The 24,507-nt window shown below is 48.8% G+C and overlaps 2 protein-coding genes across 3 annotated transcripts in view; both read left to right on the forward strand.

Annotated features, from left to right (window-relative positions):
* Nav2 (neuron navigator 2) overlaps positions 1-24,507 on the forward strand; it is a 658,579-nt gene that overhangs the window by 109,179 nt on the left and 524,893 nt on the right. The gene's annotated exons all lie outside the window — the stretch shown is intronic.
* The window catches only part of LOC134483127 (uncharacterized), an 84,877-nt gene that overhangs the window by 45,315 nt on the left and 15,055 nt on the right, over positions 1-24,507 (forward strand). Inside the window, exon 1 of the mRNA XM_063278370.1 lies at positions 1-24,507. This exon is cut by the window's left edge and continues 45,315 nt beyond it; it is cut by the window's right edge and continues 15,055 nt beyond it. The gene's annotated coding sequence lies outside the window, so the exon portion shown is untranslated.

Below are 24,507 nucleotides of genomic sequence, written 5' to 3' on the forward strand. Positions count from 1 at the left end.
GAATAGAAGCTCAGCCCAGCTCTGGAAGAGCGTGCTTTCTCTTTTCCTCCCACAGATTAGAAAAACTCACCATTCCTAGAGATATACACCTCTCCCTGTCTAATGTTCTCTCCCCATTTTGTTTTGCACAGCAGTCCACCCCAGTGAGTTGCCCATAGTAGTCTGTGTCAGAGCATTGCAAGGAACCCTGTCTAAGAAAGGGAGTCTGTATGGGAGAGCAGCCGTGGAAGGATGAGGATGTGCACAGTCCCAGATGCTTGCCCACTCCTCATATCTGCTCAGAGAAAAGGCTTGCAGATGTGCCGAGCCAGGCTGGGCTCACAAGGCTGTAAGCTGAATACCAGCTGAACTAGGACCACATCAGGCTAGACCCACTAAGTTCTGCGTCCCACCAGACGTCACCCAGTGTAAAATAAAAATTGTGACTGCCGTGCACTGTGATGACCATTTTACTAAAAACACCAAACTGTGAGTGCCTCTGTGTGTGTGTGTGTGTGTGTGTGTGTGTGTGTGTGTGTGTGTGTGTGTGTGTGTAACCAATAGGAAACACACAGCTGGTAAATACTTGGCAAAGTGTTGGAAGCTGGGATGTGAGCCAGACTGCTTTCCGCCTTCATTGTGTTGAGTTGTCGATGTTTGTGGTGTTAGCTATGAAGCCAGACGTCACTGGGGCCAAGCAAGCATTCCACCACTGAGCTACATCCCTAGCCTCTGTTCTGATGTTTTTAAAATAATATATTCATAGATCATCTGTACAGTTCAGCTAGAAACCCACTGTCACTCTCGAGGCTAAACATCAAAGTCATGTCCTAAGCTTTGATCTCCAGAAGACAACCCTTGGTGCCATTTCCAGAGAGCTCCAGGCCTCGGGAAAATCCTCTGCCTCTCCAAGCCTCAGTTTCTCCATCAGTGAAAAGAGATCCAGGTCCCTGTCACGTGTTACAAAGTAGAAAGGAGGTAAACCTGACAACCTTGCTAGCTCAAGGTCACTCGGGAGTTGGGGAAGGAGGTGTCCTAAGTACCCAGCTTCCAGAAGACAACGCCTGGCTAGGCTTCCTGGACACTTGCCAGTCAGATAAACACCTGCTTCAGCAGGTCAGGCCGGCAGCTCTGTTGACAGCCATCTGGGTTAGCACAGAGAAGCAATGTCTGGGTTCCCCTGCTCACACCTGCATTTCCCAGGAGGAGGGCAGGGGTCTGTCCTGGACCTCTCTGGGTATTCTGGGATTTGGCGTGTGCTTCTGGGACACGAGCAGTGAGCCCCTGTAGCTGCTGGAGAGGTTTTGTGACACATCAAAGGGTCTGGGGTGGTTTTCCCCTCTCCTTTCCTTCCTTAGAGCTGGGAGGACAATGCTTTCCTTCTCAGTGAAAAGCAGCGGACCAGCAAGGCGGGCAATCATGCAATGCAAATAAAGGCTGCTTTTGAAGGCGGTGAAGGCGGGCCTGCTGAATTAAATTAACATGGCCCATAAATACAGAGGTTAAAAAAAAAGGGAAGCCGAGTGTTCACAGGCTTTTGTCCAGAGCAGAAATAATCACAGGACAATGGTCTATTTTGTTTGGATTACAGGCCCATGATATCACATTAGCCCGAGCCTGGCAATATTTATGTCAAGAACTGCTGTTTGTGAAACCCTGTTGTCCCAATTTATCCCTGCAGGGAATCCCTCAAAGCAAGGCAGGCTGGCCTGGGGAAACCTCTGCCCCCTGCTGACCAGCCATGGAGAAGAAAGGCCCAGAGGGTTGGAAGGAGGGAAGGTTGTAGTCCAGAGACAAGGGAAGGCACACGCATAAAATTCAGCCATAAAACAGAACAGATCTTCAAGAGGCAGGCTGTCACATCTGTCCGGCCTGCTTCTCTTGAGAAATAAAAATGCTAGCTGCATTCAACGAGTGCACATACATGGAGTGAGCCAAGAGAAGGTGGCTACCCCTTCCCAACGCATGCCAGTTAGCCTGGATCAGGTCTGAGCAGTCCACATGGCTGCCTGCGGCTGAGTGCCAGTTGCTGCCTCCATTAAGAGTGTTACACTCTTATGCTGTAGCTTACCTTAGGGTCAGGAAGTACCAGTGCGCGTGCATGCAACACACACACACACACACACACACACACACACACACACAGCACTTATAATGGAAGCTCAAAGCTGGGGCATCTAGAGTCCTGCCTTTTCCCCCAGCTTTTCCATTACACTTGTGTTTCCTTCCCTCTCTAGTCCTCCCCTCCCCTCTCTTCTCCTCTCCTCTCCTCTTCCCGCCCCTCTCTCCTCTATTCCCCTCTCTCTCTCCTCTCTTCCCCTCTCTCTCTCCTCTATTCCCCTCTCTCTCTCCTCTATTCCCCTTTCTTCTCCTTTCTTTTGCTTTTCCCTTTGGCCCTCCCACCACTTCCCGTCTGCCCGCTTTATTGCTATAGATATCTGTTTCCACTGGACTTCCACTGGCCTGACACAGGTCTCATTGCCTCGTCAGGTGTTCTTAGTCAACATCCCTCCTACCTTCCTACTTTGGGTCCCACTACCCAGTATCCTTATTTTTAAAAGGGAAATACATCATTTCCCCCCAAGGTACTTCTCAAATGACAGGAGCTCTACAGGACATGTTACCTTCAGTGATCTTGATAGGAAAGCCTTTTGGTGGGGATGTGTGGCTTGGATATGAGGAGTGTGGGGTCATACTCAAGTTTCTGTCTAGCATTGAGCACCAATGGCCAGGGTTACCATCCTAGTCCTCAACCCTGAGTCAAGACACCTTGTCAGCCCCAGCAGTGCAAGAGAGTGCTACGCTTCCGTCTCATTTCTCCCACCCCATTTGGCTTTACTTCGTCAAGCCCTTCTGTGATATCAGGGGTTCTTGAGTGGGAAAGCCATCCCCTCCCACCATGTTTTGTTCTTGGCCATCTTTTGTCTTCGAACCAGGTCAATCAAGGGATCAATGCGGCCAGTCTTGGGTTACAATGGAACAGTCACCTTGGGGGAAAAATATCAAAGGACATCCTAAGGCAAGCCTGGTGCTCAGATAGCCGCCATCCAGACTGGCCAGGGATTACCAATGAGGGCTTTCCTATAAGGTCTGTCATGTCTGTGAGCCTTTTGTGCCTGTCCTGTTGTTCCCTGTCTCCTGCATGCACTGCTTGCATTGCACCAAAGCCTTCTAGAGGGCCCAGGGCTGCATGCATTTCCCTTACGTTACTTATTACATTCTACACACTCAAATGGTTGATCAAGAAGAGTATGTTGAATGGAGCAGCAGCCCCTGGGAGATGGCGGCCACCTTCCAGGCTTATAAGTAATAAAAGGCACATCTCACGGCAGAGCAGAAAGTAGAACTTCACGGTCAGGACAGACGGAGTTTATGTGCCCACATGGCCTTGGCCATGGCAATTCGCTCCAACTCTGTTTCCTCGTCTGCAACACCAACAGCATAGTTTGAAATCTCCTTCCTGGGAATCCCCAGGATAGGTTCTGACACCTGACAGCCACCTACAGGAAATCGTTTTTCTTGTGGCGACTGAAGGTCAGTCTGGGCTTCCTTTGGAGCCCTTTCCCCAGGCAAAGAAATGTATGGTCCAAAGCCAGGACGGCACAACTACATCTTATGTATGAGAACCCAGAAACTCAGAGAGGCTAAGGGTCTTTCCTGACATTTTCTAACTAAGAACCGGGCTTGAGAGTTGATCCTGGCACCCTGTGCCGTGTACAGCCTTCAGCACATCGGGGTATCTCCTGTTCCAGGGTTTTGCCACATTGCAATGACCAGTCAGTGCAGATGTCAGCCAGGAAGTGTCAGGACTAATTAGGCACTGATTACTGTAAGCAAGAAGCTAGAAAGGTATCCTAGATCACCCCCACCCTTGGAGAACCCCAAAGGGCAATTTTCTATGTGCTGTGAAGAAAACGTGGAAACAGGCTGAAGGATGGCTAGGGTCAATTAGAGAAGGTGAGGAGGGGGGAAGGGCGGAGGAAACTGAGCAACTATGCCAAGCAAAGCCAAGGGGAGCCCTGCTACCCAGGGTCAGGGGACAGGCAGACCCATAGCTAGAATGGCTGATGGATTGTGTGTGTGTGTGTGTGTGTGTGTGTGTGTGTGTGTGTGTGTGTGTGTGTGTGTGTGCGCGCGCACGCGTGCGTGCACGCATGCGTGCATGTGCTGTGCATTATAGACCAGGCTAGTTAGCCCATGAACTTCTGGGGATTCTCGTGTCTCTGCCTTCTGTAGGTACACTGAGATTGCAGACACATGCCACCACGGACTGGCAATGCTAACTCAGTTCTCATGTGCGCGTTCAGTGAGTACATCATCCATGGAGCTCCCTCCTCAGCCTCGGTGGAGAGGTTTTAATATGAATGACAGTAGGGGGATGGGCTGCTCAAGGACAATGTCAAAGCAATGTGCAGAGCTCGCCAGCCCAGAATTTGATCAGGAAAACAGAACAGAGCAAAAGCGGAGATGAAGGAAAGGTGGCACGTAATCTCGTCATCGGTTTATCAAATACTCCATCTGGCTTGTGGACATTCACTGAGTGACTGTGCCGTGTCAAGCACGGCACGAAGATCAGCTCGGGGAGGCACTTCCCAGTATAAACCTTGACCAAGCAAGGCAAAGGGCCTTGACCCTAACTCCTGAGGCTGTGTGTGCACAGGCACGTCTGCACGTACATGCTTCTCCCAAGCTCTAATTCCTGCAGCCTCTGTTACCGACTCTGCTACCCCTGATTCAAGACTAATCCCCTTTTCTAGTCAGGTCATAAGTTCGGAGGCAAACACAATGTCTTCTCCAGAAACAAGGCTTTCCTGTAATGAGATAATTAAACAGGAGGCTTGCCGGGCATCTCAGAAATGATTTCTGCCTCACACAGAGCAGGTGCATATTCTCAGCTTCCAAGTTGCCAAGATCTCGGTGTTGAGCCCTTGGAGCTGGGGTGAATGCTTACTCCAGGTCATCTGGGTGGATGGCTGGGGCTCTGTCTGGAGGGTGACTGAGAGTTGAGCCATAGTTCAGCTGGTGGCTCGGTCAATGTGTCAAGCATCATTACCCAAACTGAAAGAAAGTTAAAGAAACTCCTCTGGCAGAGAGGTTAGGAGAATGAACCTTGATGAAGTTAATGATGAGAGTGTAGACACTCGGATAGAGGCTCTGCCAGGGAGCTCTCCTGTGGTATCAGTAGCTAGGCCTTCCCACTCTTCAGACTCGAGCATGGAAGACTTTCCGGAGATTGCTTCTGCTAAGTGTTTAAGGGATACACAACTGCTGGGTGATAACGTTAATGAGAGCCAGTCTGCTCTGAGTAGGCATGAGTCGCTGTTGAACACTATGGGCCAAAAGCTGTGCTACGAGCATGTGTTCTCCTCAATAACTCAGGAAATTGACAGCTATGTGCTGGGAACTGTGACGCAGCTTGCAGAGTTCACCCAAGGGTTGACTCACTGACTAGCAAGGCTGTTGTTTGGACCTGTTCTTTTTTCCTGCCTGCTCTGCTGAATAGTCTGTGTGCTTGTCTTCCATAAACAGGAAAGCTATAGCCAGAGTGGGTGTAGTCTAGGACAAACACTGGCAAACTAGGGGTAACTCACTATTCCTTTAAATAAAACTTTATTAGAAGGCAGACAATTTACATAACTTCTGTGACTACTTTTGTACTGCAACAATAGAGTATGCAAAAGACAGCCCACCAAGTCAAAAGTCCTTCCTATTTGGCCCTAGACAGGACAAGGTACCCTTACCAATGGGGTGGTATGTTCCTATAATCTCAGCAGTTTGGAGGCTAAGACAGGTGGATTAAGAGTTTGGGCCCAGCCTGAGCTACATAGCAAGACTCTGTCTCAAAACAAAAACAAAAACAAAAACAAACAAACAAAAAACAAAAACCAACCAACCAAACAAACAAACAAAAAACAAAACAAAATAAAAAACAAACAAAAACCCCCCAAAACAGAAACAAAACACAGCAGCAACAAAACCAAGGAAAGATTGTGGTCTAAAGACATCCAAGGTTAAACAAACAAGCAGGTTTTATCCCCGTATGACCCCTCAGACCCTTTAGGACACCAACATGAATTACCAGGATCTAGATAAATGTATAGCCACCGTCTGACCTACTAAAAAATGGCTTCCCTTTTTCTTAAGGCATCTTCAGGACAAGTGGGACATCACTCAGGAAGGCAAATTTGTAGAGGGAAGGTAATGAGTCGAAGGACGTAAAGCTTTGGTGTGGCTGACAAGGACCAGCTAGGAGCCCCGGAGCTTTACAAGGTAGCACCGGGCAGTGTGTCTTTGCTATCTCCAGCCAGAGTTGCTGGCAGGTGCATCCTGGGCAGCTCCCACAGCCCGGGGTTTATTCAGCTGCCTGTTTACAATGGTGTTCAACAACCCTGTCCTTGTGTGCTGGGTGATTTTAGTGTCCAGGAAGAGAAGGGGGAAAACATGACACTAATAACGAATGCCAGTCTTCATCAGCATCATCCAACATTATGAGAACTGAATTTCCACCTTTCACCGCATACATTAAACCAGGGCTTTATCTCTTCCCGCAGAATTGATTTGCCATAATTCCCTCCTTTGGCCCTTGTCATGTAAATCTCGGCATTTCTCCCCTCCTAGCTGTAGGAGCTCAGATTAGAGGACAGAATCCAGCAGCCCAGACCTGCAGCTGCTCTGGGCTTTGTCTGTCTGTCTTTCCCTCTCTGGATCTTCTCCTCGGGCTGCTCACTGCTCGATTGTGCCTTCTGCAGGTGGATTAGGGATGAGAGGGGGCAGAGCAGATGGCTTTCATGGGACTCAGCCATGGGACCTGCAGCAGCTGCAGCCGGGACAGATAACTATTGACAAGCTTGTAGGGGATAGATCTCAGTGCTAGTTTCGATTGGTGGCTCAGTGGCCAATCAGATCACTACCACCCTAGTACTCCCCACCGTGCCCTGGGGAATTTCTAGCTTCCGGCATCTGTTCTAGATGAACAGGAATCGTTTGTTGTCCATTGGCTTCTAGAAGAAACAAGGACCAGAGGACCCCCGGTCTGGTAGAGCAGGGGGCTTCTAAAGTGTGGGTTGAAAACCAGCCCAAAGGCCCCACAGAGAGGGACACATTCTTAGAGGGACATACCTGACACTCGACTGTCACTCAGTGAGAACAGGTCTGGCCATGATATCACTGTTCTGTAAAAGCCCTCAAATGATATAGTCACCATGGAACTGCCTCCTACAGAATATGTGAGCAGGGCTAAGGCATTCTGGGAACAGAATAACAGGACCCAGTCGTAAATGTAAGTGGGTAGATTTTTTTTTAATCTGGCAGAAACTCTCCATTCCCAACAATAAATAGATGGGGTTACAGCCGTGTGCCAGAGGTTAGCATGAGGACTGGATGTAGTAATAATCTAGGTGATGTCTCCAGAGCAGACTCAGAGCATGGCAAATGGTCAACTACATTTGGCTTTCATCCATCACCCTTAGCATGGCCTTTTGTGATACTATCACAAAGATCTGGAAAATTCATCAGAGGTCTATCCTGAGAAGGAAATCTTTGATGGGTTTCCATAGGACAGGATACTGACTACGTACGCTCGTGATTTTAAATGTATTGTCCATGTATAGAAAGACTGTTCTGTATAAGCACTATGGCCAGAATGATACATTTACTGTAATCAAATTACATTTTTCCAATACTCTGGAAAGACAAGCTTCACTGCTCCTCCCATTTCACAGAAAGAACAATGAAGTCCAGCTCCACAGGGCTTCGGAAGCACAGATCTCAACTTCAGGGTCAATTCCAAGATCAAAATCCCCCTGGGCCCTCTGTCTCCTTCCCCACTCCATGTTCCTCTTCCAAATCCTGTTCTAAACTGAGAACTCCTGCTGAGTCATTCCCCAGTAGTGAGCCCTCCCCAGAAAACTAAGCTGCCCTGGACCTCAGTGAGCATCTTTGCAATGTCAGATTATTGATTCCCATCATTTGGAAAGGTACAGTTTTCCTGAAAAAGAGCCAGAGACAAAACAATAGCTGGGAACACACAGAAGTGGAGGCAGTCAGTTGACGGTGAGGGATGAAAAGGCTTAGTCTCTGGGGCTAAGTTAGAACAGGCCATGCTGTACACACAGCCTCGCTCTCCCCCGAGGTCATCACAATAGGGACTTGTGAATGGGCGTTGCAAAGTCTCCAGAGGCCAGGAGGTCAGTCTGATCTGGCAGTGTGTGGTGATGGGGAGGCAAATCCACGTGAGGCCCACCAGAACAGTGCTGGCACACCTTGGTACTGTCGGCGGTGGGAGCAGGCACTCCCCCTTTAAGGCAGATGAGGTGTTGGAGCAGAACCGTCACCCCACCCATCACGATACACTGCAGATATCAAGGACTTGGCATGTGAGTGTGTATGTGCATGGGAATGCATGTAGGGCCATTGTGGAGGGAGGCCGGGGAAGCTAGCGTCTCTCTGCCCACTGCATGGCCTCTCACTCCGTCCCTAAATCAAGTATCAACTGTTATTTTTGTACCAAGCTTGCCAGACAATATGGAAAGTGCAGGAGCCAGCCCTTGATTACTGCAAGGCCGCAGGGGAAAGGGTGCCAAGAGGGAGCTAGGTTCTCAGAAGAGAAGGTAAAGCTCATGAAGGTGCTGTCCAGTCTGAGTACTAGCCAAGGCCTCTCAACCCCAAAACCTCCGTTTACATTCAGTAAGCCTGTCCGAGTCAACCCCTCTGGAGTGCCACAGGCCTCTGAGGGCTGAGTTTCACACCCCCTGCTGAAGTGCAACCTTCTCTCCTTCTCGAGTCTTTTCTCTGAAGGTCTCTGTGAACTTAACCATCGGCCGCTTCCCCCAAGGAAAGGGGGTTTTATCCGAGTCTGTGTTTTCCTCGTCTCATTGAGATAGTTCATCTCAACTGGGGTTCACTCAAGACTTCCCCACTTGTGCTTAGATATGTCACTCCGTCTTTCTGTGTCTCAGATCACCCGCACGTAAGACAGAGAGAAGTAACAACCACCTTCCCCATTGCGGGGGGGAGGGGGGGAATGCAGACTGGACCTGCTCCAGTGAGCCAGCCCAAAGCGTAGATGGGAGCCTGGACGTTGGCTGTCTGGTGCTGAGTGAGTTTCTTCACCTCTCTGTGCTTCCTGCCCCTGTGCAAGGGCAGTGCTATGAGGACTAAGTGAGTTGACTCGCCCAGTGAGTGCTACAGAAATGCTTCCTCCTCAGTATACAGAAGGTATTCAAGATAGTCGTTCTCTCTCCCTGAATCCAAGCTTCTGTCTCCCCACAGAGACTGGAGGAATCGGAACCTGATAGAGAAAATGTCTTCCTCCCTAAGTTCGTGGGAGCCCCCACGGGGTGTACTGATGAGAGTCCTCACCCATGCATCTCCACAAGCCTCTGACTCCCCAAGAGGCTTGATGGTTTGTCTTGACTTTTCAGCGGTTAGAAAGCTTCCTCCTTGGCCCCAGGGTTCACAGAGAAGCTGTGCTTTCAGTCATCATGAATCATAGGGGGGGGGGGGCGTTTCGTGCACTTTTCGAATCAAAAGGCGTGAGCCTCTCACCTGCACGTGTGACCTGGTTCTCTTTCAGAGTACTTTGGCTAGCTAGCCTCACCGCGTTCTAGCACACCAAGCATTATTTGGGGGCAAGACCTCCAAGGACACCTTCTGCTCAGGGAGGTGCTGAAGCTGCAGACCTGTGAGTTGGAAGCATTGAACAGTACCCAGGCTGGGGTCCGCAGGCTCTACACTGAAAGGATAGCAGAGTTCTGAAGTAGCATATCCTGAGCTAGACATGAACCACGTTCACCAAAGGCTACGGAATCCCAATGGGGTCATACTTCAGACCTGAACTTAGACACTGCCTGGTGGCTCCAGGTTCTCCAGGCCACATACACACCTCTACTCATCTGGTGGCTCCTACAGAGAAAAGGACCCAGCTCCCTTGTCCTGTCCACACACAGTCCCCCTCGTGTGGTTAAATTACCCTTCTTCCTACATCCATTTCGTCTCTATCAGAAAGAGGAAGTTCTCTCCAAAAGTGGAAGCCTTTGTTTTGAACCCTGTTTTCTGGCTTGATTCCCTGAAAACTTTCTTCATATTCTCTATATAGAGAATGATTAAGTTGACTTGAGAAAATTAGATCCAATCAAAAAAAAATAGACACATGAACAACAGACACACCAGAGGAGCTTGATAGCTGCCCCCTCCCCATCCCCACCAGCCTGGTGGACAAACAAAGCAGTGGAGATCCCTTCACTTATTCAACCAGTCCACCCTGCTATTCCCTTCATGTCTCCATCCTGCTGCCTGTGCGTTGCCTCATCTGGATGCTGCTGGGGCAGGCCAAGGTCTTACTCTCAGCAAGCTCAGAATCCTGGGCCAGCAAGGTACCAGCTTGGATGCTCAGGGTTTCATCCCTTAGGTGACATCTGCGATATTAAAACATCTTTCCCTAATGTTTACCCTCCCTCACATCGAGGTGCCACCATTAAACCACTGGTTTAACCTCTCGTCATCATATACAAGTATGATTTATTGAAGTGAACCCACAGTCAACGTCCTTCTGCTGTTCGTTCCTCTCATGCGAGCTGCACAGCCACCCCCCTGCCCAGCTCTCACCTCCTCTGGATCACATCTTAGGGGGCAGAACCAGCACCTTGGGCAGCCTTGGCTGTTTTGGCATCTGGGGGGGGGCGGGGCTGCCTGCAGGAGTGCTAACCTCATGTAATTGGCCAGAAGAGTGAGCAGCTAATGACATGGAACCTCTGGGAAGGTAAGTAAAAGGCCAGGAATCCACTGCTGAGGCGAAGCAGAGGCTTTAGTAATGAAGATGGAGAGGTCTAAGGGGTGCGAGCCTGTTGTTGCCGGCATTGTTTAAAGGAGCTAGTTAGTGTCGTCAAGTGCAATGACCTCATGCCACCGCAAAGGGCAGAAGGCATGGGGTGTTGGTGCATATGATAGATGGTGACACAGAGGTTTCATGAATCATGTCTAAGACGTGAGCTCTGCTTGGCAAACAGGAGACCTGGCGCATGTAAATGCTGGGGGGAATCAGAGGATAAATGCAATCTGGTGCTGCAGAATGCACAGGGTTCTAGTGTTAGGTAGATGGAGCTTGGCATCTTGAGACCAGGCATGCATGCAGCTGAGCCCTGCCGAGCCTTGGCTTTCCCATATGTTCGATAGGCCTGAGCATTGGCTCACCATTGGCAGACGGTTACTTGTGGCGAGAACATCCAGTAACGCTTTCTGGTATCACCTCAGTACCAAGCCAAGTCTGGCCCATTGGAGGAAAACAGCCCATAAGCACTTTTGCCCAAAAACATTCATTGCAGACATCCTGTTAGGGGCAGTTCCTACATAAGGCAGGGGATGGTTAGCTCCGTGTACCTTGGGTAAGATCCAGGTATTGTGTAGGTGCTTACACAATACCAATCTCCAATGAAGATGCCCTGGTTTCTTCCACTTTGTTTTTCTGTATTAGATTAGCTGCCTCAATAACCCCATTCTACACACACACACACACACACACACACACACGCACGCACACACGCACGCACGCGCGCGCACGTACGCGCGCGCACGCACGCAGGATTGCTCACATGCCCACACACAGCACCTACCTTCACAAATACACCCTCACATGCTTTTGTGTGCACACTCACATGCACCCACACTCTTACACACTCACTCTCACCGCCAGCCCCTTTAGTTACTGTATTGCATTTACTTCCGTTAAAGAGTCACTTAGTCCTAAGTCTGCATGAGTAACGTGCTTTCCCCAGTGTCTTAGGTGTCTTAGGAGAGATATGACTCACACGAGAGGCTTATAAAGGTCTTTCACATTGCTACTCATCTCATAGCTGCTATCACAGCCACAAGAAAATGCCACTCTAGTGTGGTGGACAAAGAGAACGAGAGACAGCCACCTGTCTGTCATCTTCCCACTGGTCACGAGTGAGCAGAGCCCTGCGAGCTCCACCCAGCCAAGCCTGTCCTAATTGCATACTTACAGGTGCACGAGCCAAAGAAATGCTAGTAGCTGCTTCCGGCTGCTAGCTTCAGGGCAGTTCGTCCTGTAGGATTAGTGTGACAACAAACTGCTGACATCACCAGCTGCAATTACCGTCTGGGATGAAGCTTGAGAAGTGGCCTGAGAAGTGACAACGCTCTTTTCATCATTACTGCCGTCCTTCTCCCTTTTGATCACATAGAGTGTAAGCGAAGCGTGTATGTGCGTGTTGGGATCCAGCGGGCATCAACTGCTTAAATGATGGTTAAGAACCATGGCCTGGGACTGGAGGGAGAGCTCAATCAATGAAGTGGTCACCACACAAGCATGGTTCCCGCCACCCATGTCAAAAGCCAGGAGCAAGTGGCATGCACTTGTCTTCCAAATGCTGAGGGGGCAGAGCTGGGGACAATTCTGGGGCTCTGTGACAAGCTGGCTTTGCCGAATCGGCAGCCTCTACGTTCAGTAAGAAACTCGGCCTCAAAAAATAAGGTGAAGACAGTTAATGTGGATCTCTGGTCTCCATGTTTACACACCACACACACACACACACACACACACACACAGAAAGAGAGAGAGAGAGAGAGAATGTGTAGTGTGTGTGAGAGAGAGAATGTGACAGACAGACAGAATTGTGACTGTGACCTGAAAAGTCCTAGTCATCCCTGCTGGGCTGTGTCTCCTGTGCAGTTTGGCATCTATGACAGTTCTACCCATGTTGCATGAGGAATTTGCTGAATGCTGCTGCCAGTTTGTCTGACCTACTCTGGTCATCCTGGTGAGATGGTTCAGAGCTGGTAAGGGCAGACAAAACATACTCGTTTCCTGTCCTGCTGCTAGAAATTGTCACAGACTTGGAGCTTCAGATGACATAAGTGTCACTGTGGGGATGCATAGATCAGAGATCTGATGGGGATTATGGGCTGAAATCAGGGTGTAAGGACAGAAGCTTCTCGTTCTGGGGGCCATAGGGCCAATCTATTTCTTAGACATTTTCAGCTTCCAAGGGTTGCCCACCTACCTCAAGCCATGATCCTGCTGTGGTCTTAATATGTGTGTCCCTTTCCCATAATTCATATACTGAAGTCCTAATACCCAATGTGGTGGAATTAATAATTATGATTATACCATGAGTGCCCCTATCATGAATGAGATCAGTAACCTCATAAAGAGTCTCCAGAGAACTCCTCTGTCCCTTCCACAGATGTAAATGAGGTACGAAGACACCATCTCTGAAGGGGTTACAAGTCCTTTAGACTCCCCAACCTCCAGAATAGAAAATAATGAATTTCTATTGTCTACAGATTTCCTGGTCTAAGGTATCTTGTTATGTCACACAGACCAAAATAAAATAAAATAAAATAAAGGCTTCCTTCTTTCATCTTCAAAGCCAGCAAAGTGGCATCTCTCTGAATAATCTCACAGCTCTCTAGTGTATGTATGTACGTGTGTATATGTATGTGTGTGTATTTGTACATGTATGTGTTTATAGATGTATCTGTGTTTAAGTATGCGTGTGCATGTATGTTGTACGTGTGCATATATATATGGTGTACTTGTGTACGTTCAGGTATGAATATATAAGTGTGTACATGTGTGTTGTAAGTGTGCATGTATGTGTGTACACATGTATGTGTGTATATGTATATGCACATGTGTGAGTGTGCTTGAGTATGTATGTACATGTATATTTATATATGCATGTGTATGTATAAGTATGTATGAGTGGGGAGTATGTGTATGTATGTGTGGGCATGTGTGTGCATTCTTGTTTATTGCACATATATATGTTTTACCATGTGCATGAAAGCCAGAGGTCAACCTTGTGTATGGTTCCTCATGAGCCATTACTTGGTCCTTTTTGCGACTGGCCTATAACTTACCAAGTAGGCTAGACTGGCTAGCCAGTGAGCCCCAGAGATCTGTTAGTGATGTGTTGGTCTCCCCTCCCTTCCATGGCCTGCTGGGATTAAAAGTAACACCACCATACCCAGCATTTTTATATATGGGTTCTGGGGAATCCAACTCAAGGCTTGCACAACAAAGCACTTTCCTGACGGAGCCATCCCCCCAGCCCTGAAATCAGCAAAGTCACTTTACTGCTAAGGCATTGCGTGATTAGATCTGGCTCATCGGGATAACCCAGTATACCAGAACTATCTCAAGGTCGTTAATGTTAATTACATTTGAAAAGTCTCTTTTGCATGTTCAAGTTCCATCGACTATGGTGAGACGTCTTCATGAGAACCCTGTGTTGCCCCAAAGGGTCGTGCACGTTTCCTTTCTTCTTAGGCTCCCCCTTCCTCCATCCACTCCAGCGAAGAGGCTACGGCTCCACAACTCCACTGTGTGTAAAACCTCAGTGTTTAGCTCAGCAGAAAGAAGTTCTACACGCTCCCCAAAACAGATCTCGTAGCAGAGCTGCATTTGAATATGTTGAAAGTAAGCTGTTTTGGACCCCTATGAAATCAAGTTCTTGTTAGCTGCAGACAAGTTCCTGATTAAAATGGTCCAGAGGGTGTGTCCCCAACACGCACTGCTTACTCATCTCTCTCGGTGGAAGCGAGGATCCTGGAGGAGAAACGGATTTATTTTATGGGGGATTCACAGCCACAGAAATTGCTTCATGCAAATGAAGCTAGGCAGTGTGACTTCATGAATAAGAAATGAACTGACGCCTCTTCCCCCCACAGGCAATGTCGCACACTGGGAAATTAATTGTGGCATGCTTTGGGTGGCCCTGGCTGCTCTGTATAGGGATTCAGCAGACAAAAAAAAAAAAAAGATGCTTTCCTTCACCAAATTGCACAGGAGACGTTTATGTCCTTCTTAGCTTCTCTGTGTGTTATAAGTGAACCGTGGGTTGCTCTCCCTTCTCCCAGGAGCTTCTGGGGCCTTTCGAGACTGAAGAGTCTACTGCAGAAGCCACATGTAGCACTGAGCCTCACATTGAGAGTACGGCCTCAGTACCTACAATGCCTGGGTTCAAATCTCTGTTTCTCCTCCCTAGCTATGTGGCTTTAAACATATTCTTACTCAACCCCCACCTCTGTTTCCTTTCTTATAAATTAGATTCCAGTATAGCATCTACTTTGTGAGGTTGCTATGAGGGTTGAATATGACCATGAAATGCTTAGGATAGAGCCCAAGAGTTCTGCTGACCCCCGGATACTACTGGAAGGGCCAGCTCACATCACTGAAGTTAAAATTAAAATAGGGCTAGGAAGCCCAAGAGATAGAGCATGTTTCTAGCATGCAGCAGGGCCTGGGTTCCAGCCTCAATACCACACAACAGGGGTGTAGCAGTCTGTCTGTAATGCCAGTACTCCTGAGACAGAGGCAGGAGAATCAGCAACTCAGGGTCATCCTCAGCTACATAGTGAATCCAAGGCAGCCTGGGCTACGTGAAACCCTGCCCCGCCCCCTGAAAATAATCAAGACTAATAGTTACCTCTCTTTGCTGATGATTACAAGTTTTCACAGTGTTGAAAGGGAAAAAGAAGAAGACTAAAACTAAGTCTTGGGTCCCTGCCCCACTGCCCAGCTATCTGGACAAGTCATTTCCCTTGTTTTATTTTCTTCCTTGTTTTAATGATTTCCTTGTCTGTTGTAAATGATAACAGTTGCTAAATGGCAAGGTTATTACGTAAGAAGGAGGTATTCGGGCTGGAGAGATGGCTCAGCGGTTAAGAGCACCCGACTACTCTTCCAGAGGTCCTGAGTTCAATTCCCAGCAACCACATGGTGCCTCACAACCATCTGTAAAGAGATCTGATGCCCTCTTCTGGTGTATCTGAAGACAGGTACAGTGTACTTATATATAATAAACGAATAAATCTTTAAAAAAAGGAGGTATTCTCAGAATATTGTAGCTTAAAATAATCCCCAGTTTTGAGTAAAGAGATAGCTTAGTAATGTATACTGCTAGTACAGAGGACCTAGGGTCCATATAGTACCCACATTGAGCAATTTTAAATTGAAATCCCAGCTCCAGGGCATCTGTTGCCCTCTTCAGGCCTCTGTGGACACCTGCACTCATGCACATACTGCAAACACACACACACACACACACACACACACACACAGAGAGAGAGAGAGAGAGAGAGAGAGAGAGAGAGAGAGACATAAACACACACGGACACACACAGACATACACACACAGACGTAGATACACACAGACATAGACACACACACACATAGACACACACATAGACACACACACATAGACAGAGACACACACACAGAGAGACAGAGACATAAACACACACAGACACACACACAGACACACACACAGACAAACACACACACACACACACACACACATAGACACAAACACACACATAACTTTATTGTAATGCTCAGACAGGAGTTCAAGCCCAAGCAAGGCTCGGTGGAATGAATGCTAGGCATTGCCTAAAGTCAGTCATGAAATTCAATTGGTGGTAAGCTATGACGTGCTCATATACGTTTCCTTGGCCCCTGATGGTGACATGTAAGAGCTGTCATAGGTTTGATCCTGTTACATAATAGAAACATGGAGCCTACCTGCCAAGGGTCCCAAGCTGTAGAAGAGCGATAAACGGAATGCTCCTTCAAGAGCTCTAGAAAGATGGAACCCCTGCCCTGCACTTCCTGTCTAAGCATCTTCACGTCCTAAGGAATCCCTCCTTTCACAGGGTCCAAAGCGAAAAGCTGAGCTATGTCATCTGCGAGTTATCCTGACGGATAAAAGTTCTTGAAGTTTGGGGGTGGACCTTTTAGGTTTTATTGTCTTTACCCAAAGGTTGGGAAAGAAGAGTGAATAAGCAATGCTTTGTGACCACCTGATCACGGTATGGAGCTGAGCAGAAACCTGTCTTTATGGGTAGTCCTTCCCTCCAATATGGAAGAAGGGGGAAGCGAACCAACCTTTTAGCAACTACTCAGTGTGGAGTAGGCTAAGCATCTTGTGCACATGGTCTCATTAGATCCCCAGGCCTGTCTTGAGAGATACAGTGTTTCTCCAATTTCTTAAATAGGTAGCCAAGGTTTGAAAGGGCTAAGTTGCTTGCCCTAGTCTGTAGGTCAAACATGGCAAAGTTCAAGATTCATATCTGTCTGTCTAGTCTCAAACTCAACATCTGGCTGGTTCCCACTCTAGCTTCCCTGCCGGGCATACACTAGGCCAACCGGGCCTCCTTGGGTTGCAGCTGTAAAGCATGTTAGGACAGACTAGGCAACTAGGGACATTCTGTGGAAGGATACTGAGTTAGCACATAAAGAAACCATTATTTCAGTTGGGCAGAACAGTCACTGACTTGGGAACAGAAAGCCAACAGCATGCTAGAACTTGCCCTGGGATCTTCCTGTCTACTCCTCTCTGTGTGGTGGTGGGCCTTTTTCATACCGAAGATAACTTTGTAAACTTAACAGAAACTGTGGAATCACCCACCCCCAAGATTTCTTAGTCTTGCATAAACTGGGTTTGGGGAGTGGTGGTAATAGGAGGACAACTGACTGGATGTCATGAAGTATGCTGGGCTTAAGTCAAGCACAGCAACAGCCTGGATGGATGAGTAAAGTGTTGGAAGTTGGCCCAGAGCCTCTAAAGAGGTTCTTCAGTTTTGTATCTGATGTACTGGGTGACCTTACACAAGTGACTGGACTTCATTATCTCCAGCTGTGAAATAAGGTCAATTGTACCTGTCCATCATCATCCATACTGGAAACAAGATCAGTTCCAATAGAGTGCAGAGTCTTGTGCCTCGAAGGGAGAGTTCACACTTGATTCTGGTGACATTGGCATAACTGTATTTCATCTTCCATCGGAAACATCTTAGTGACTTTTCTCATGACTCTAACAAAACACAGGACAAAAAAAGATTTAAGGAAGAAAGAGTTCATTTGGGCTCAGAATATAAGAAGGGATACATGTCCACCATGACAGGTGAGGTAGGCTGGTTACATTGTATCCGTAATCAGCAGCCAGGAAGTTGGACTGGGCTGTACATCCTCAGGTCTCTCCCCCAGAGACCAACTTCCTCCAGCAAGGTTCCACCTCCTAGAGGTTCCACAATCATCCAAAACAATGCCCCCAGCTGGGTACCAAGTGTTGAAACAGGAGAACCTGTGGAAGACCACAACCGGAAAGAACATCGAGTTTTGACAATGTGGAGCTCTTGAGTTGGAACACTGGGTGACTTAGTAGAGCTCAGAGGGAGAAAAAAAAAAAGGTGATGTAGACCAGGAGTAGAGGCATACATATCCCTCCATTGTCCCTTCTCACCCAGGACTGTCCACGAACTGTGGGGACACACTACAAGGTGGACAAGCAAAACTTCCTGTTCAAACAGCATTCAGAATTTCAGGATGGCTCCAGGAAGAACTAAGTCCAGCCTTTCCTAGCACAAGGCCCAGGTGAACACTGGCACAGGTCACATGTCTGCAAGGCTGGCCTGGCTCCTCAGTGGCTCACTGACACAGAGAAGTACTTGAAGCCAGTGTGGGATAATCTCTCTGTGATGCACTCTTCCTTCCTGGTACCAGTTTACTGATGTCTTTGACACATCCAATAAGGAACAGGGATTTTTGAACCCCAGAAACTCATCAACAAGAAGTCTATGGATGTATAATATTGCAGTTAAGTGTACCTATCGAGCCTGTGTGTATATATAAATGTTTCCTGTTGACTGGAGTCTGTAGTTACTGGAGTGTTGCCATGGAGATTGGCAGGGCCAGCTGTTGTCTCATTTCCCCCCAAAGAATTGTATGCTAATGAAGCTCCCCTGGAGAGTTCTCCAGGGGCAAGACAAGCTATTGAGAAGTCTGCAAACCAACTGCAGGTAGTGGATGCCAAGCTCCTGTTTGCGGTTAATAACATGGTTTTAGGGGATTCTGCTGGGAAGCAGCTAATTGGGGATAGGAATCTAGAGGGAGGCTGCTTCAAGAGAGCAAAGTTGAATCCTCTCTCAGTCACTGAATAGCTGTGCTGTTGAATTCCTGAGAGCCCATTTCCTCATTTAGAAAATGGGAATATGTCTGTCAGATTCATGGGAGCTTAGGCATGAAGTGTATGGAAGGCTTGGCTCAGTTTCTAGACCAGACCTGTGGGTATAACAATGTCATGATACTGCCAATATTAAAGAAATGAGCTTGATTAAGCTCGTAGGCTTCACCTGGAGACCTATGTACAAACACATTGGCTCATCTAGTCCTCAGAACAAACCCACCAGTGAGGAAACTGCCGTCCTCGTTTTATAAACAGGACACAGAGTGTTTGAGAGACTCGCCTGAGGTCACCCAGCTAGTGATAGCACTGTCTGGATTCTAAATAAAGGAGTCTGTCTCTGGAGCTCTTAACTGTCATGCCCAGAGCTTCTGGGGGCGGGGGAAGATTAATGGTGACATGGAGGCTAAGAGATACAGAGTCTTCTGGTCTTCCCTTTGACTCTGGAAGTTCCATCCATGATGAGACAACCAGCAGACTCCGCCCCCAGGAGGCGGGGCAGGCTGGAGGGGCAGGTGTTAAAATAGGCTATACTGGTGGGGCTGTGCAAGGGTCAGGGGTTCCGTTAAAGCCCATCCCACTGACTCCTCTGGAGCTGCAATAACTCCGACCTTTGTCTGATCTGAAGGCTAGATCTCCATACAGGATAATTTGGGAGGAGGGTCTGCATGCACAGCCCGACTCTTTGCTACTCACTGCAGGGTACTTCCTCCCAGGGCTCTGGGGCCCCCCACCTTGTCCCCCTGCAAACTAAACAACTACAGGCACTAAGCAGAGGTGCAAACCAGCCCCTTCCACTGCTGCCAATGCAGTGCACTTCCTGTGGTCTGACAAGCAGCTTGGGCCTTTGCAAATGTCACCCGGGCTGCACTCCCCTTCCCTCACTCTGGGCTCCATGCATCACTGGTGAAATTCTCCATCCTTCTGTGGGACTGTAAATAGTCCTCATTCAGGGAAGTCATCCTGATCACCCCATCCCAGGTGTTAAGCCCACCTGTTATCAACTTGTACCTAACTGCTGGTCCAGTCACTTGCTAGGATTTGCATTAGCCAGTTGTGAAGACAGTGATTGGCTCGGATCAGTCTTTGCTCACGAATGTTTTATTCACTCTCGAATCGACAAACGCCTCCAACAACGGCTGGCCACATTTGTTGAATACGTGAATAAGTGAGTGAGGTCCTACACAGCCCCACCCTGTGCAACAGGAATCCGGACCCTCTGTGGCCCTTCCAGCCTCTTCGGTGTTCAGTGGGGGGTCTGTGGTCCCACTAAGTGTTCAGGAGAGCGCCAACACCTAGGCTGGGGGTGATCAGGATGACTTCCCTGAATAAGGGGTATTCACAGACGAATGGAGACTTTCACCAGTGATGCACGGAGCTGAGAGTGAGGGGTGGGGAGAGCAGCCCACATGGCAGTGTGCAGAGGATGCAGGGAAAGGACAGCCACTGTGTCTCAGGGCCAGGATCTCACATGAAGTTCTCCATGAAGGGCCAAGAGTCGGGGTGGATGTTAATGCCGGTCTGATCCTTACTGCGGGTTTCCCAGTTTCTTCTGTCAAATGAGGATAGGATAGGGGCAAGTGAGTCAGACAACCCTGAAAGTCACTTCCAACCTGGTCATTCTCTTCCTGAGGTCTGGACTCCTGCTGCCCATGTGTACATCTGCGTGCCTGAGTGCTTGCTAGTGCTCAGCATCCTCTTGGATGAAGGAGAACTGTGTCATTAGCTGAGGCTGCAGCTTCAATCTCCTAGATGAAGTAGCCGCCCTTGGGGAATAGAAATATCAAGGAGTTTGGGCTCAGATGTCCTGTCCCATGTACCCCGGGGGTGGGGGACGCCGCACCATCTTGCTCAGCCCCTGTGCTGCTCCACAGTAAAGATCAAGGAGGAGCTGTATGCAAATGCAGTTTCTAGATGGCTGAGCCAGGCTGTTCCCAGGGCTGGCTGGGATATTTATTCAACTCACTGTCACCAGATGCTTTTCCAAGGCAAAGGCAGGGACTGTGATAAATGGTAACAGCAGCCACGGGCGAGGTGGGAGATGATCAGCCGCCCCACCTCCCTTCCCTGGTTCTTCCTATTTTATCTGTGATTCCCCTGAAGCCTTGGAACCACTGCTCCTAAAACTCAAAGGAAGGAATGGAATTCTATTCCCCGGCACCAGGCAATGGGGTCACCGACGTTCGCTGGGGTTACTTTAATCTTGCCTTAAACATTCAACAAGAAAGAAATGTGGTAAGCTGGGCCTTGCGGGCAGAGAATCACCCTGGGGACTGGGTCTCCGGGTCTTCACTCATCTCTGGTCTCACCCTTCTCCTGAACATTTGCATTCTACAGGAGGAGATGGGGGGATTTCACTTTTTCAAAAGGGAAAACAAAAAAGAAGTGGGTATGCTGTGCTGGAAATGGAGCCCAGGGTTTTGCTTGCATTCGGCAAGCATCCTACCTCTGAGACAACGGGTCCAGCTCTCAAGTCTTTAACTTCTGCAGTTGCAATCTGTTACCACGAAGAAAGCAGGGGGCTACTTTGTAAGTCTGGGAGATAACAGAACGGGAAGCAGACAAGGGGGAAAGCAGAAGGAAGAAGAGCAGCAGTGGTCTGGGACTGCGAAGGTTCCTGGAAAGCTGCTCAGCCTGGTTCTGAACCCCTTCCCCCCAGTGGGTCTATGGTTCTGATTTCCCCCCCTCCCCAGGCACTGATCAGAGCTGGAACTCATTACTCCTTGGCTACACCATGAACTTGACATTCTTTTATGTTTATTTTTAGCATGAGGAAACTGAGGAACAGAGAGGCGGTGGAACCTCTCTGCCAACACAGTGCTCTTCGCCGAAGCTTTTTGCCTCTCTCTGACAATACATAATATTTTTTTCAGGGCATGGTGGCACGCACCTGTGACTCTAGCACTGGGGAGATGGTAGCGGGAAAATCAGAATTTCAAGGCCATACTCGATCACACAATGAATTTGAAGCCAGCCAAGAATCCATGTGACCTTGTCTCAAAGTAGTAATGACTGGATCAGCAGGATGACTTGGGGTAGCTGAGGCATTGTTGTTCATCCCAGGCCTTGACTCAGGTAGTTCCAGTTCTGTCTTCCCATTGTAAATTGTGCAAGGGGAGAAACTGGTGAACAGGAGGGTGGACCGTGGCAATGAAGGTGGCGTAACAGAGCCAGGCCCTCACTGAGGACAGTCCCCACCCACTGCTTATCCCAGGAGAGTCCAGACAACAGAGAGTACATCATGTGGTGGAGGTCATTGGATGACGTCGTGCCCAGCCCAGGGTCAATTGGTTGGTTTGCCCTTTTGTTGGGAACTGTGGGGAGGGTCACTCCTCTCTGGAGATTTATGGTGGTTCTCTTCGGCTCTGGAGCTAGGCATCCATGGCAAGACATTGAGGGCAGAGCTGAGCAGAAGGAGGGCTTAGGGTCAGTACGGTAGGAAAATGAGCTTTTCACTGTTCGGTGTGTTTCAAAGAACTGGGGTTCTAAGTAGGTTAGGTGCACATGGCTCTGTGTTGGCAGTGAGTTCACACATCTATCTCAGCAGAGCCCCATGCAAGGATAGGAGGAGGACTTCCTGGAGGGATCTTAGTGTGTACCTGAGGAATAGGTCCACAAGGGTTTAGAGACCTGTTAAGGTCCCACAGCAAGGAACTGGCAAAACCACCCTGATCCTGGCCTCTATGTCTGTGGATACTGTCTGTCTAGAGGTGTCACCAGAGAATAAACAGGACACTGGGAGCAGGGGAGGATGGGATTGGTATAGATAAGGAGTCAGCAATGCTGTGGACCTGTGTCCTCATCCAACTTCCCAGACATCCAGCTGCACCATGGTCCCCATGGACAGGTCCTAGGGTGCTGAAACCAGACTCTAGGAATGCTGTGAAAGCCCAGCAGCCCAGCCTCTTGAAACAGAGAGGAGATATGCCAAGGTGCCTAGATTTGGGAGGCAGAGAGGAATAAAAGCTTGTGATTACTCAGGGTACAGATTTAGGGGAGAGACGGTAACAAATATATTCTAAAATTGATCGTGGCGATGTCTGCAGACTGAAAATAAAAATAACATTGAATCATATACCTTACACAGAAAGGCCTGAGACTTGGGCAGCATAAAGTTGATAGATGGTATTGGTGTCAATGCAGGGTGGCCCTGGGAGGACCGCTGCTGAGCAGTGAGAATCTGACCCTCCTGCTTTCTAGTTGATAGGGCCTCAAGAAGTAGGCACTCTTTCCTGCTCAACAAGGAATATTGCTGTTCCTTGCCACTTCTGTGCAGGCCTGGCATGTGGCACCAGAGAGAAACGTACCTCCCTCTGCCCTCTGTCACTCAGCTCTGGGTTCTCCAATGCTGAGTCCCCCTGGTCGCCCTCACCACTATGGATCCTCTAGAGCTGTGCAGTCCCTTCCTAACCTCAAGCCCTGCCATCTGGCCAGACACCAGCCTTTGATTCTGACCCAGGGTGCTTTGCACATTAAGCCCAGACTGAAAAACAAAATCTGGTCCAAAGACCCCTTGCCAAGTAAGAATGGACGTAGCCAGTAACAGCATATTCTGGAGTCTGTAGCCAGGACTGTGCACACCGCCCTCCGGGGTCTCTGCCTAATTAATGCCTTTTGAACCCTAGCCCAGTCAATGACATTGCATCACCTGGGCAGATTCCAAGAGAAATAGACAAACTGTTCTCCTCTCTTTCACCAAGCCACTCTGCTCCCTGGAGATATCTGTCCCCATGAAGTTTGACTGGGAGACAGAGATAGTACCCCTCCCAAGGGATGGAGAGGGAAGGGTGTCTGGTCTGCTAGGAGGGGTCCATGGGCTCCAGGGAAAATAGCCTAGTCTACTGCTCAATGTTCGTGAAACCATAGCAGACAGCTTTCTCCCAAAGGCTGAAACAAGAAGTCTGAGACTGGAATGTGCTGTCCCGGGAGAAGACACTGGGAAGTGGGTACAGTGGGAGCTACAGAGAAACCTACCCTGAGTAGCCCAGTGGCTACATACAGAGAGCAGAGAGGAGAAGGGAGGGAAAGGGATAGCATCCAGGCCTACAGGAAGCTAAAATCACCAGTCAAGTACCTAGACTCACACTTGACTTTAGGAAGCCTGACTAGCTCAGATCAGGTAACACAGCCCATTTGAATTGACAAGCAGTTCCAAGATAGGTTCAAGCAACTCTTATATTTCACCTTTGGCCAGGAAACAAGCCGCAAAGCATGCTGGACACGCCTGGGCCTCCCGTTTGTCCATGCCGAAGATTGTTAGCCACTTGTGTGCCTTGGGACCAATGCCTGACCCCCGCCCCCGGTCCTTCATCAGCTGCCACCAAACTTCTGTCATACCACAAAGCTCAGTAACCAGATGCAGGTGCCATGACCCCAGAACTGTGTCACCTACTAAGTGGGGACAGCCTGGAGCCCATGAAAAGTGAAAAAGTCCCTTTAGTTACCTTGTAATAGGTGACAGCTTTGCTTGAAAATCCAGAGTGCGGAAAGAGCCATAAATAGTTCTGCTCACACTGCCACCTGGGCGGGGGGCCAGAGAGGTGGG

The sequence above is a fragment of the Rattus norvegicus genome, chromosome 1 (assembly GCF_036323735.1).
Source record: "Rattus norvegicus strain BN/NHsdMcwi chromosome 1, GRCr8, whole genome shotgun sequence".
In the NCBI taxonomy this organism is placed as follows: Eukaryota; Metazoa; Chordata; class Mammalia; order Rodentia; family Muridae; genus Rattus; species Rattus norvegicus.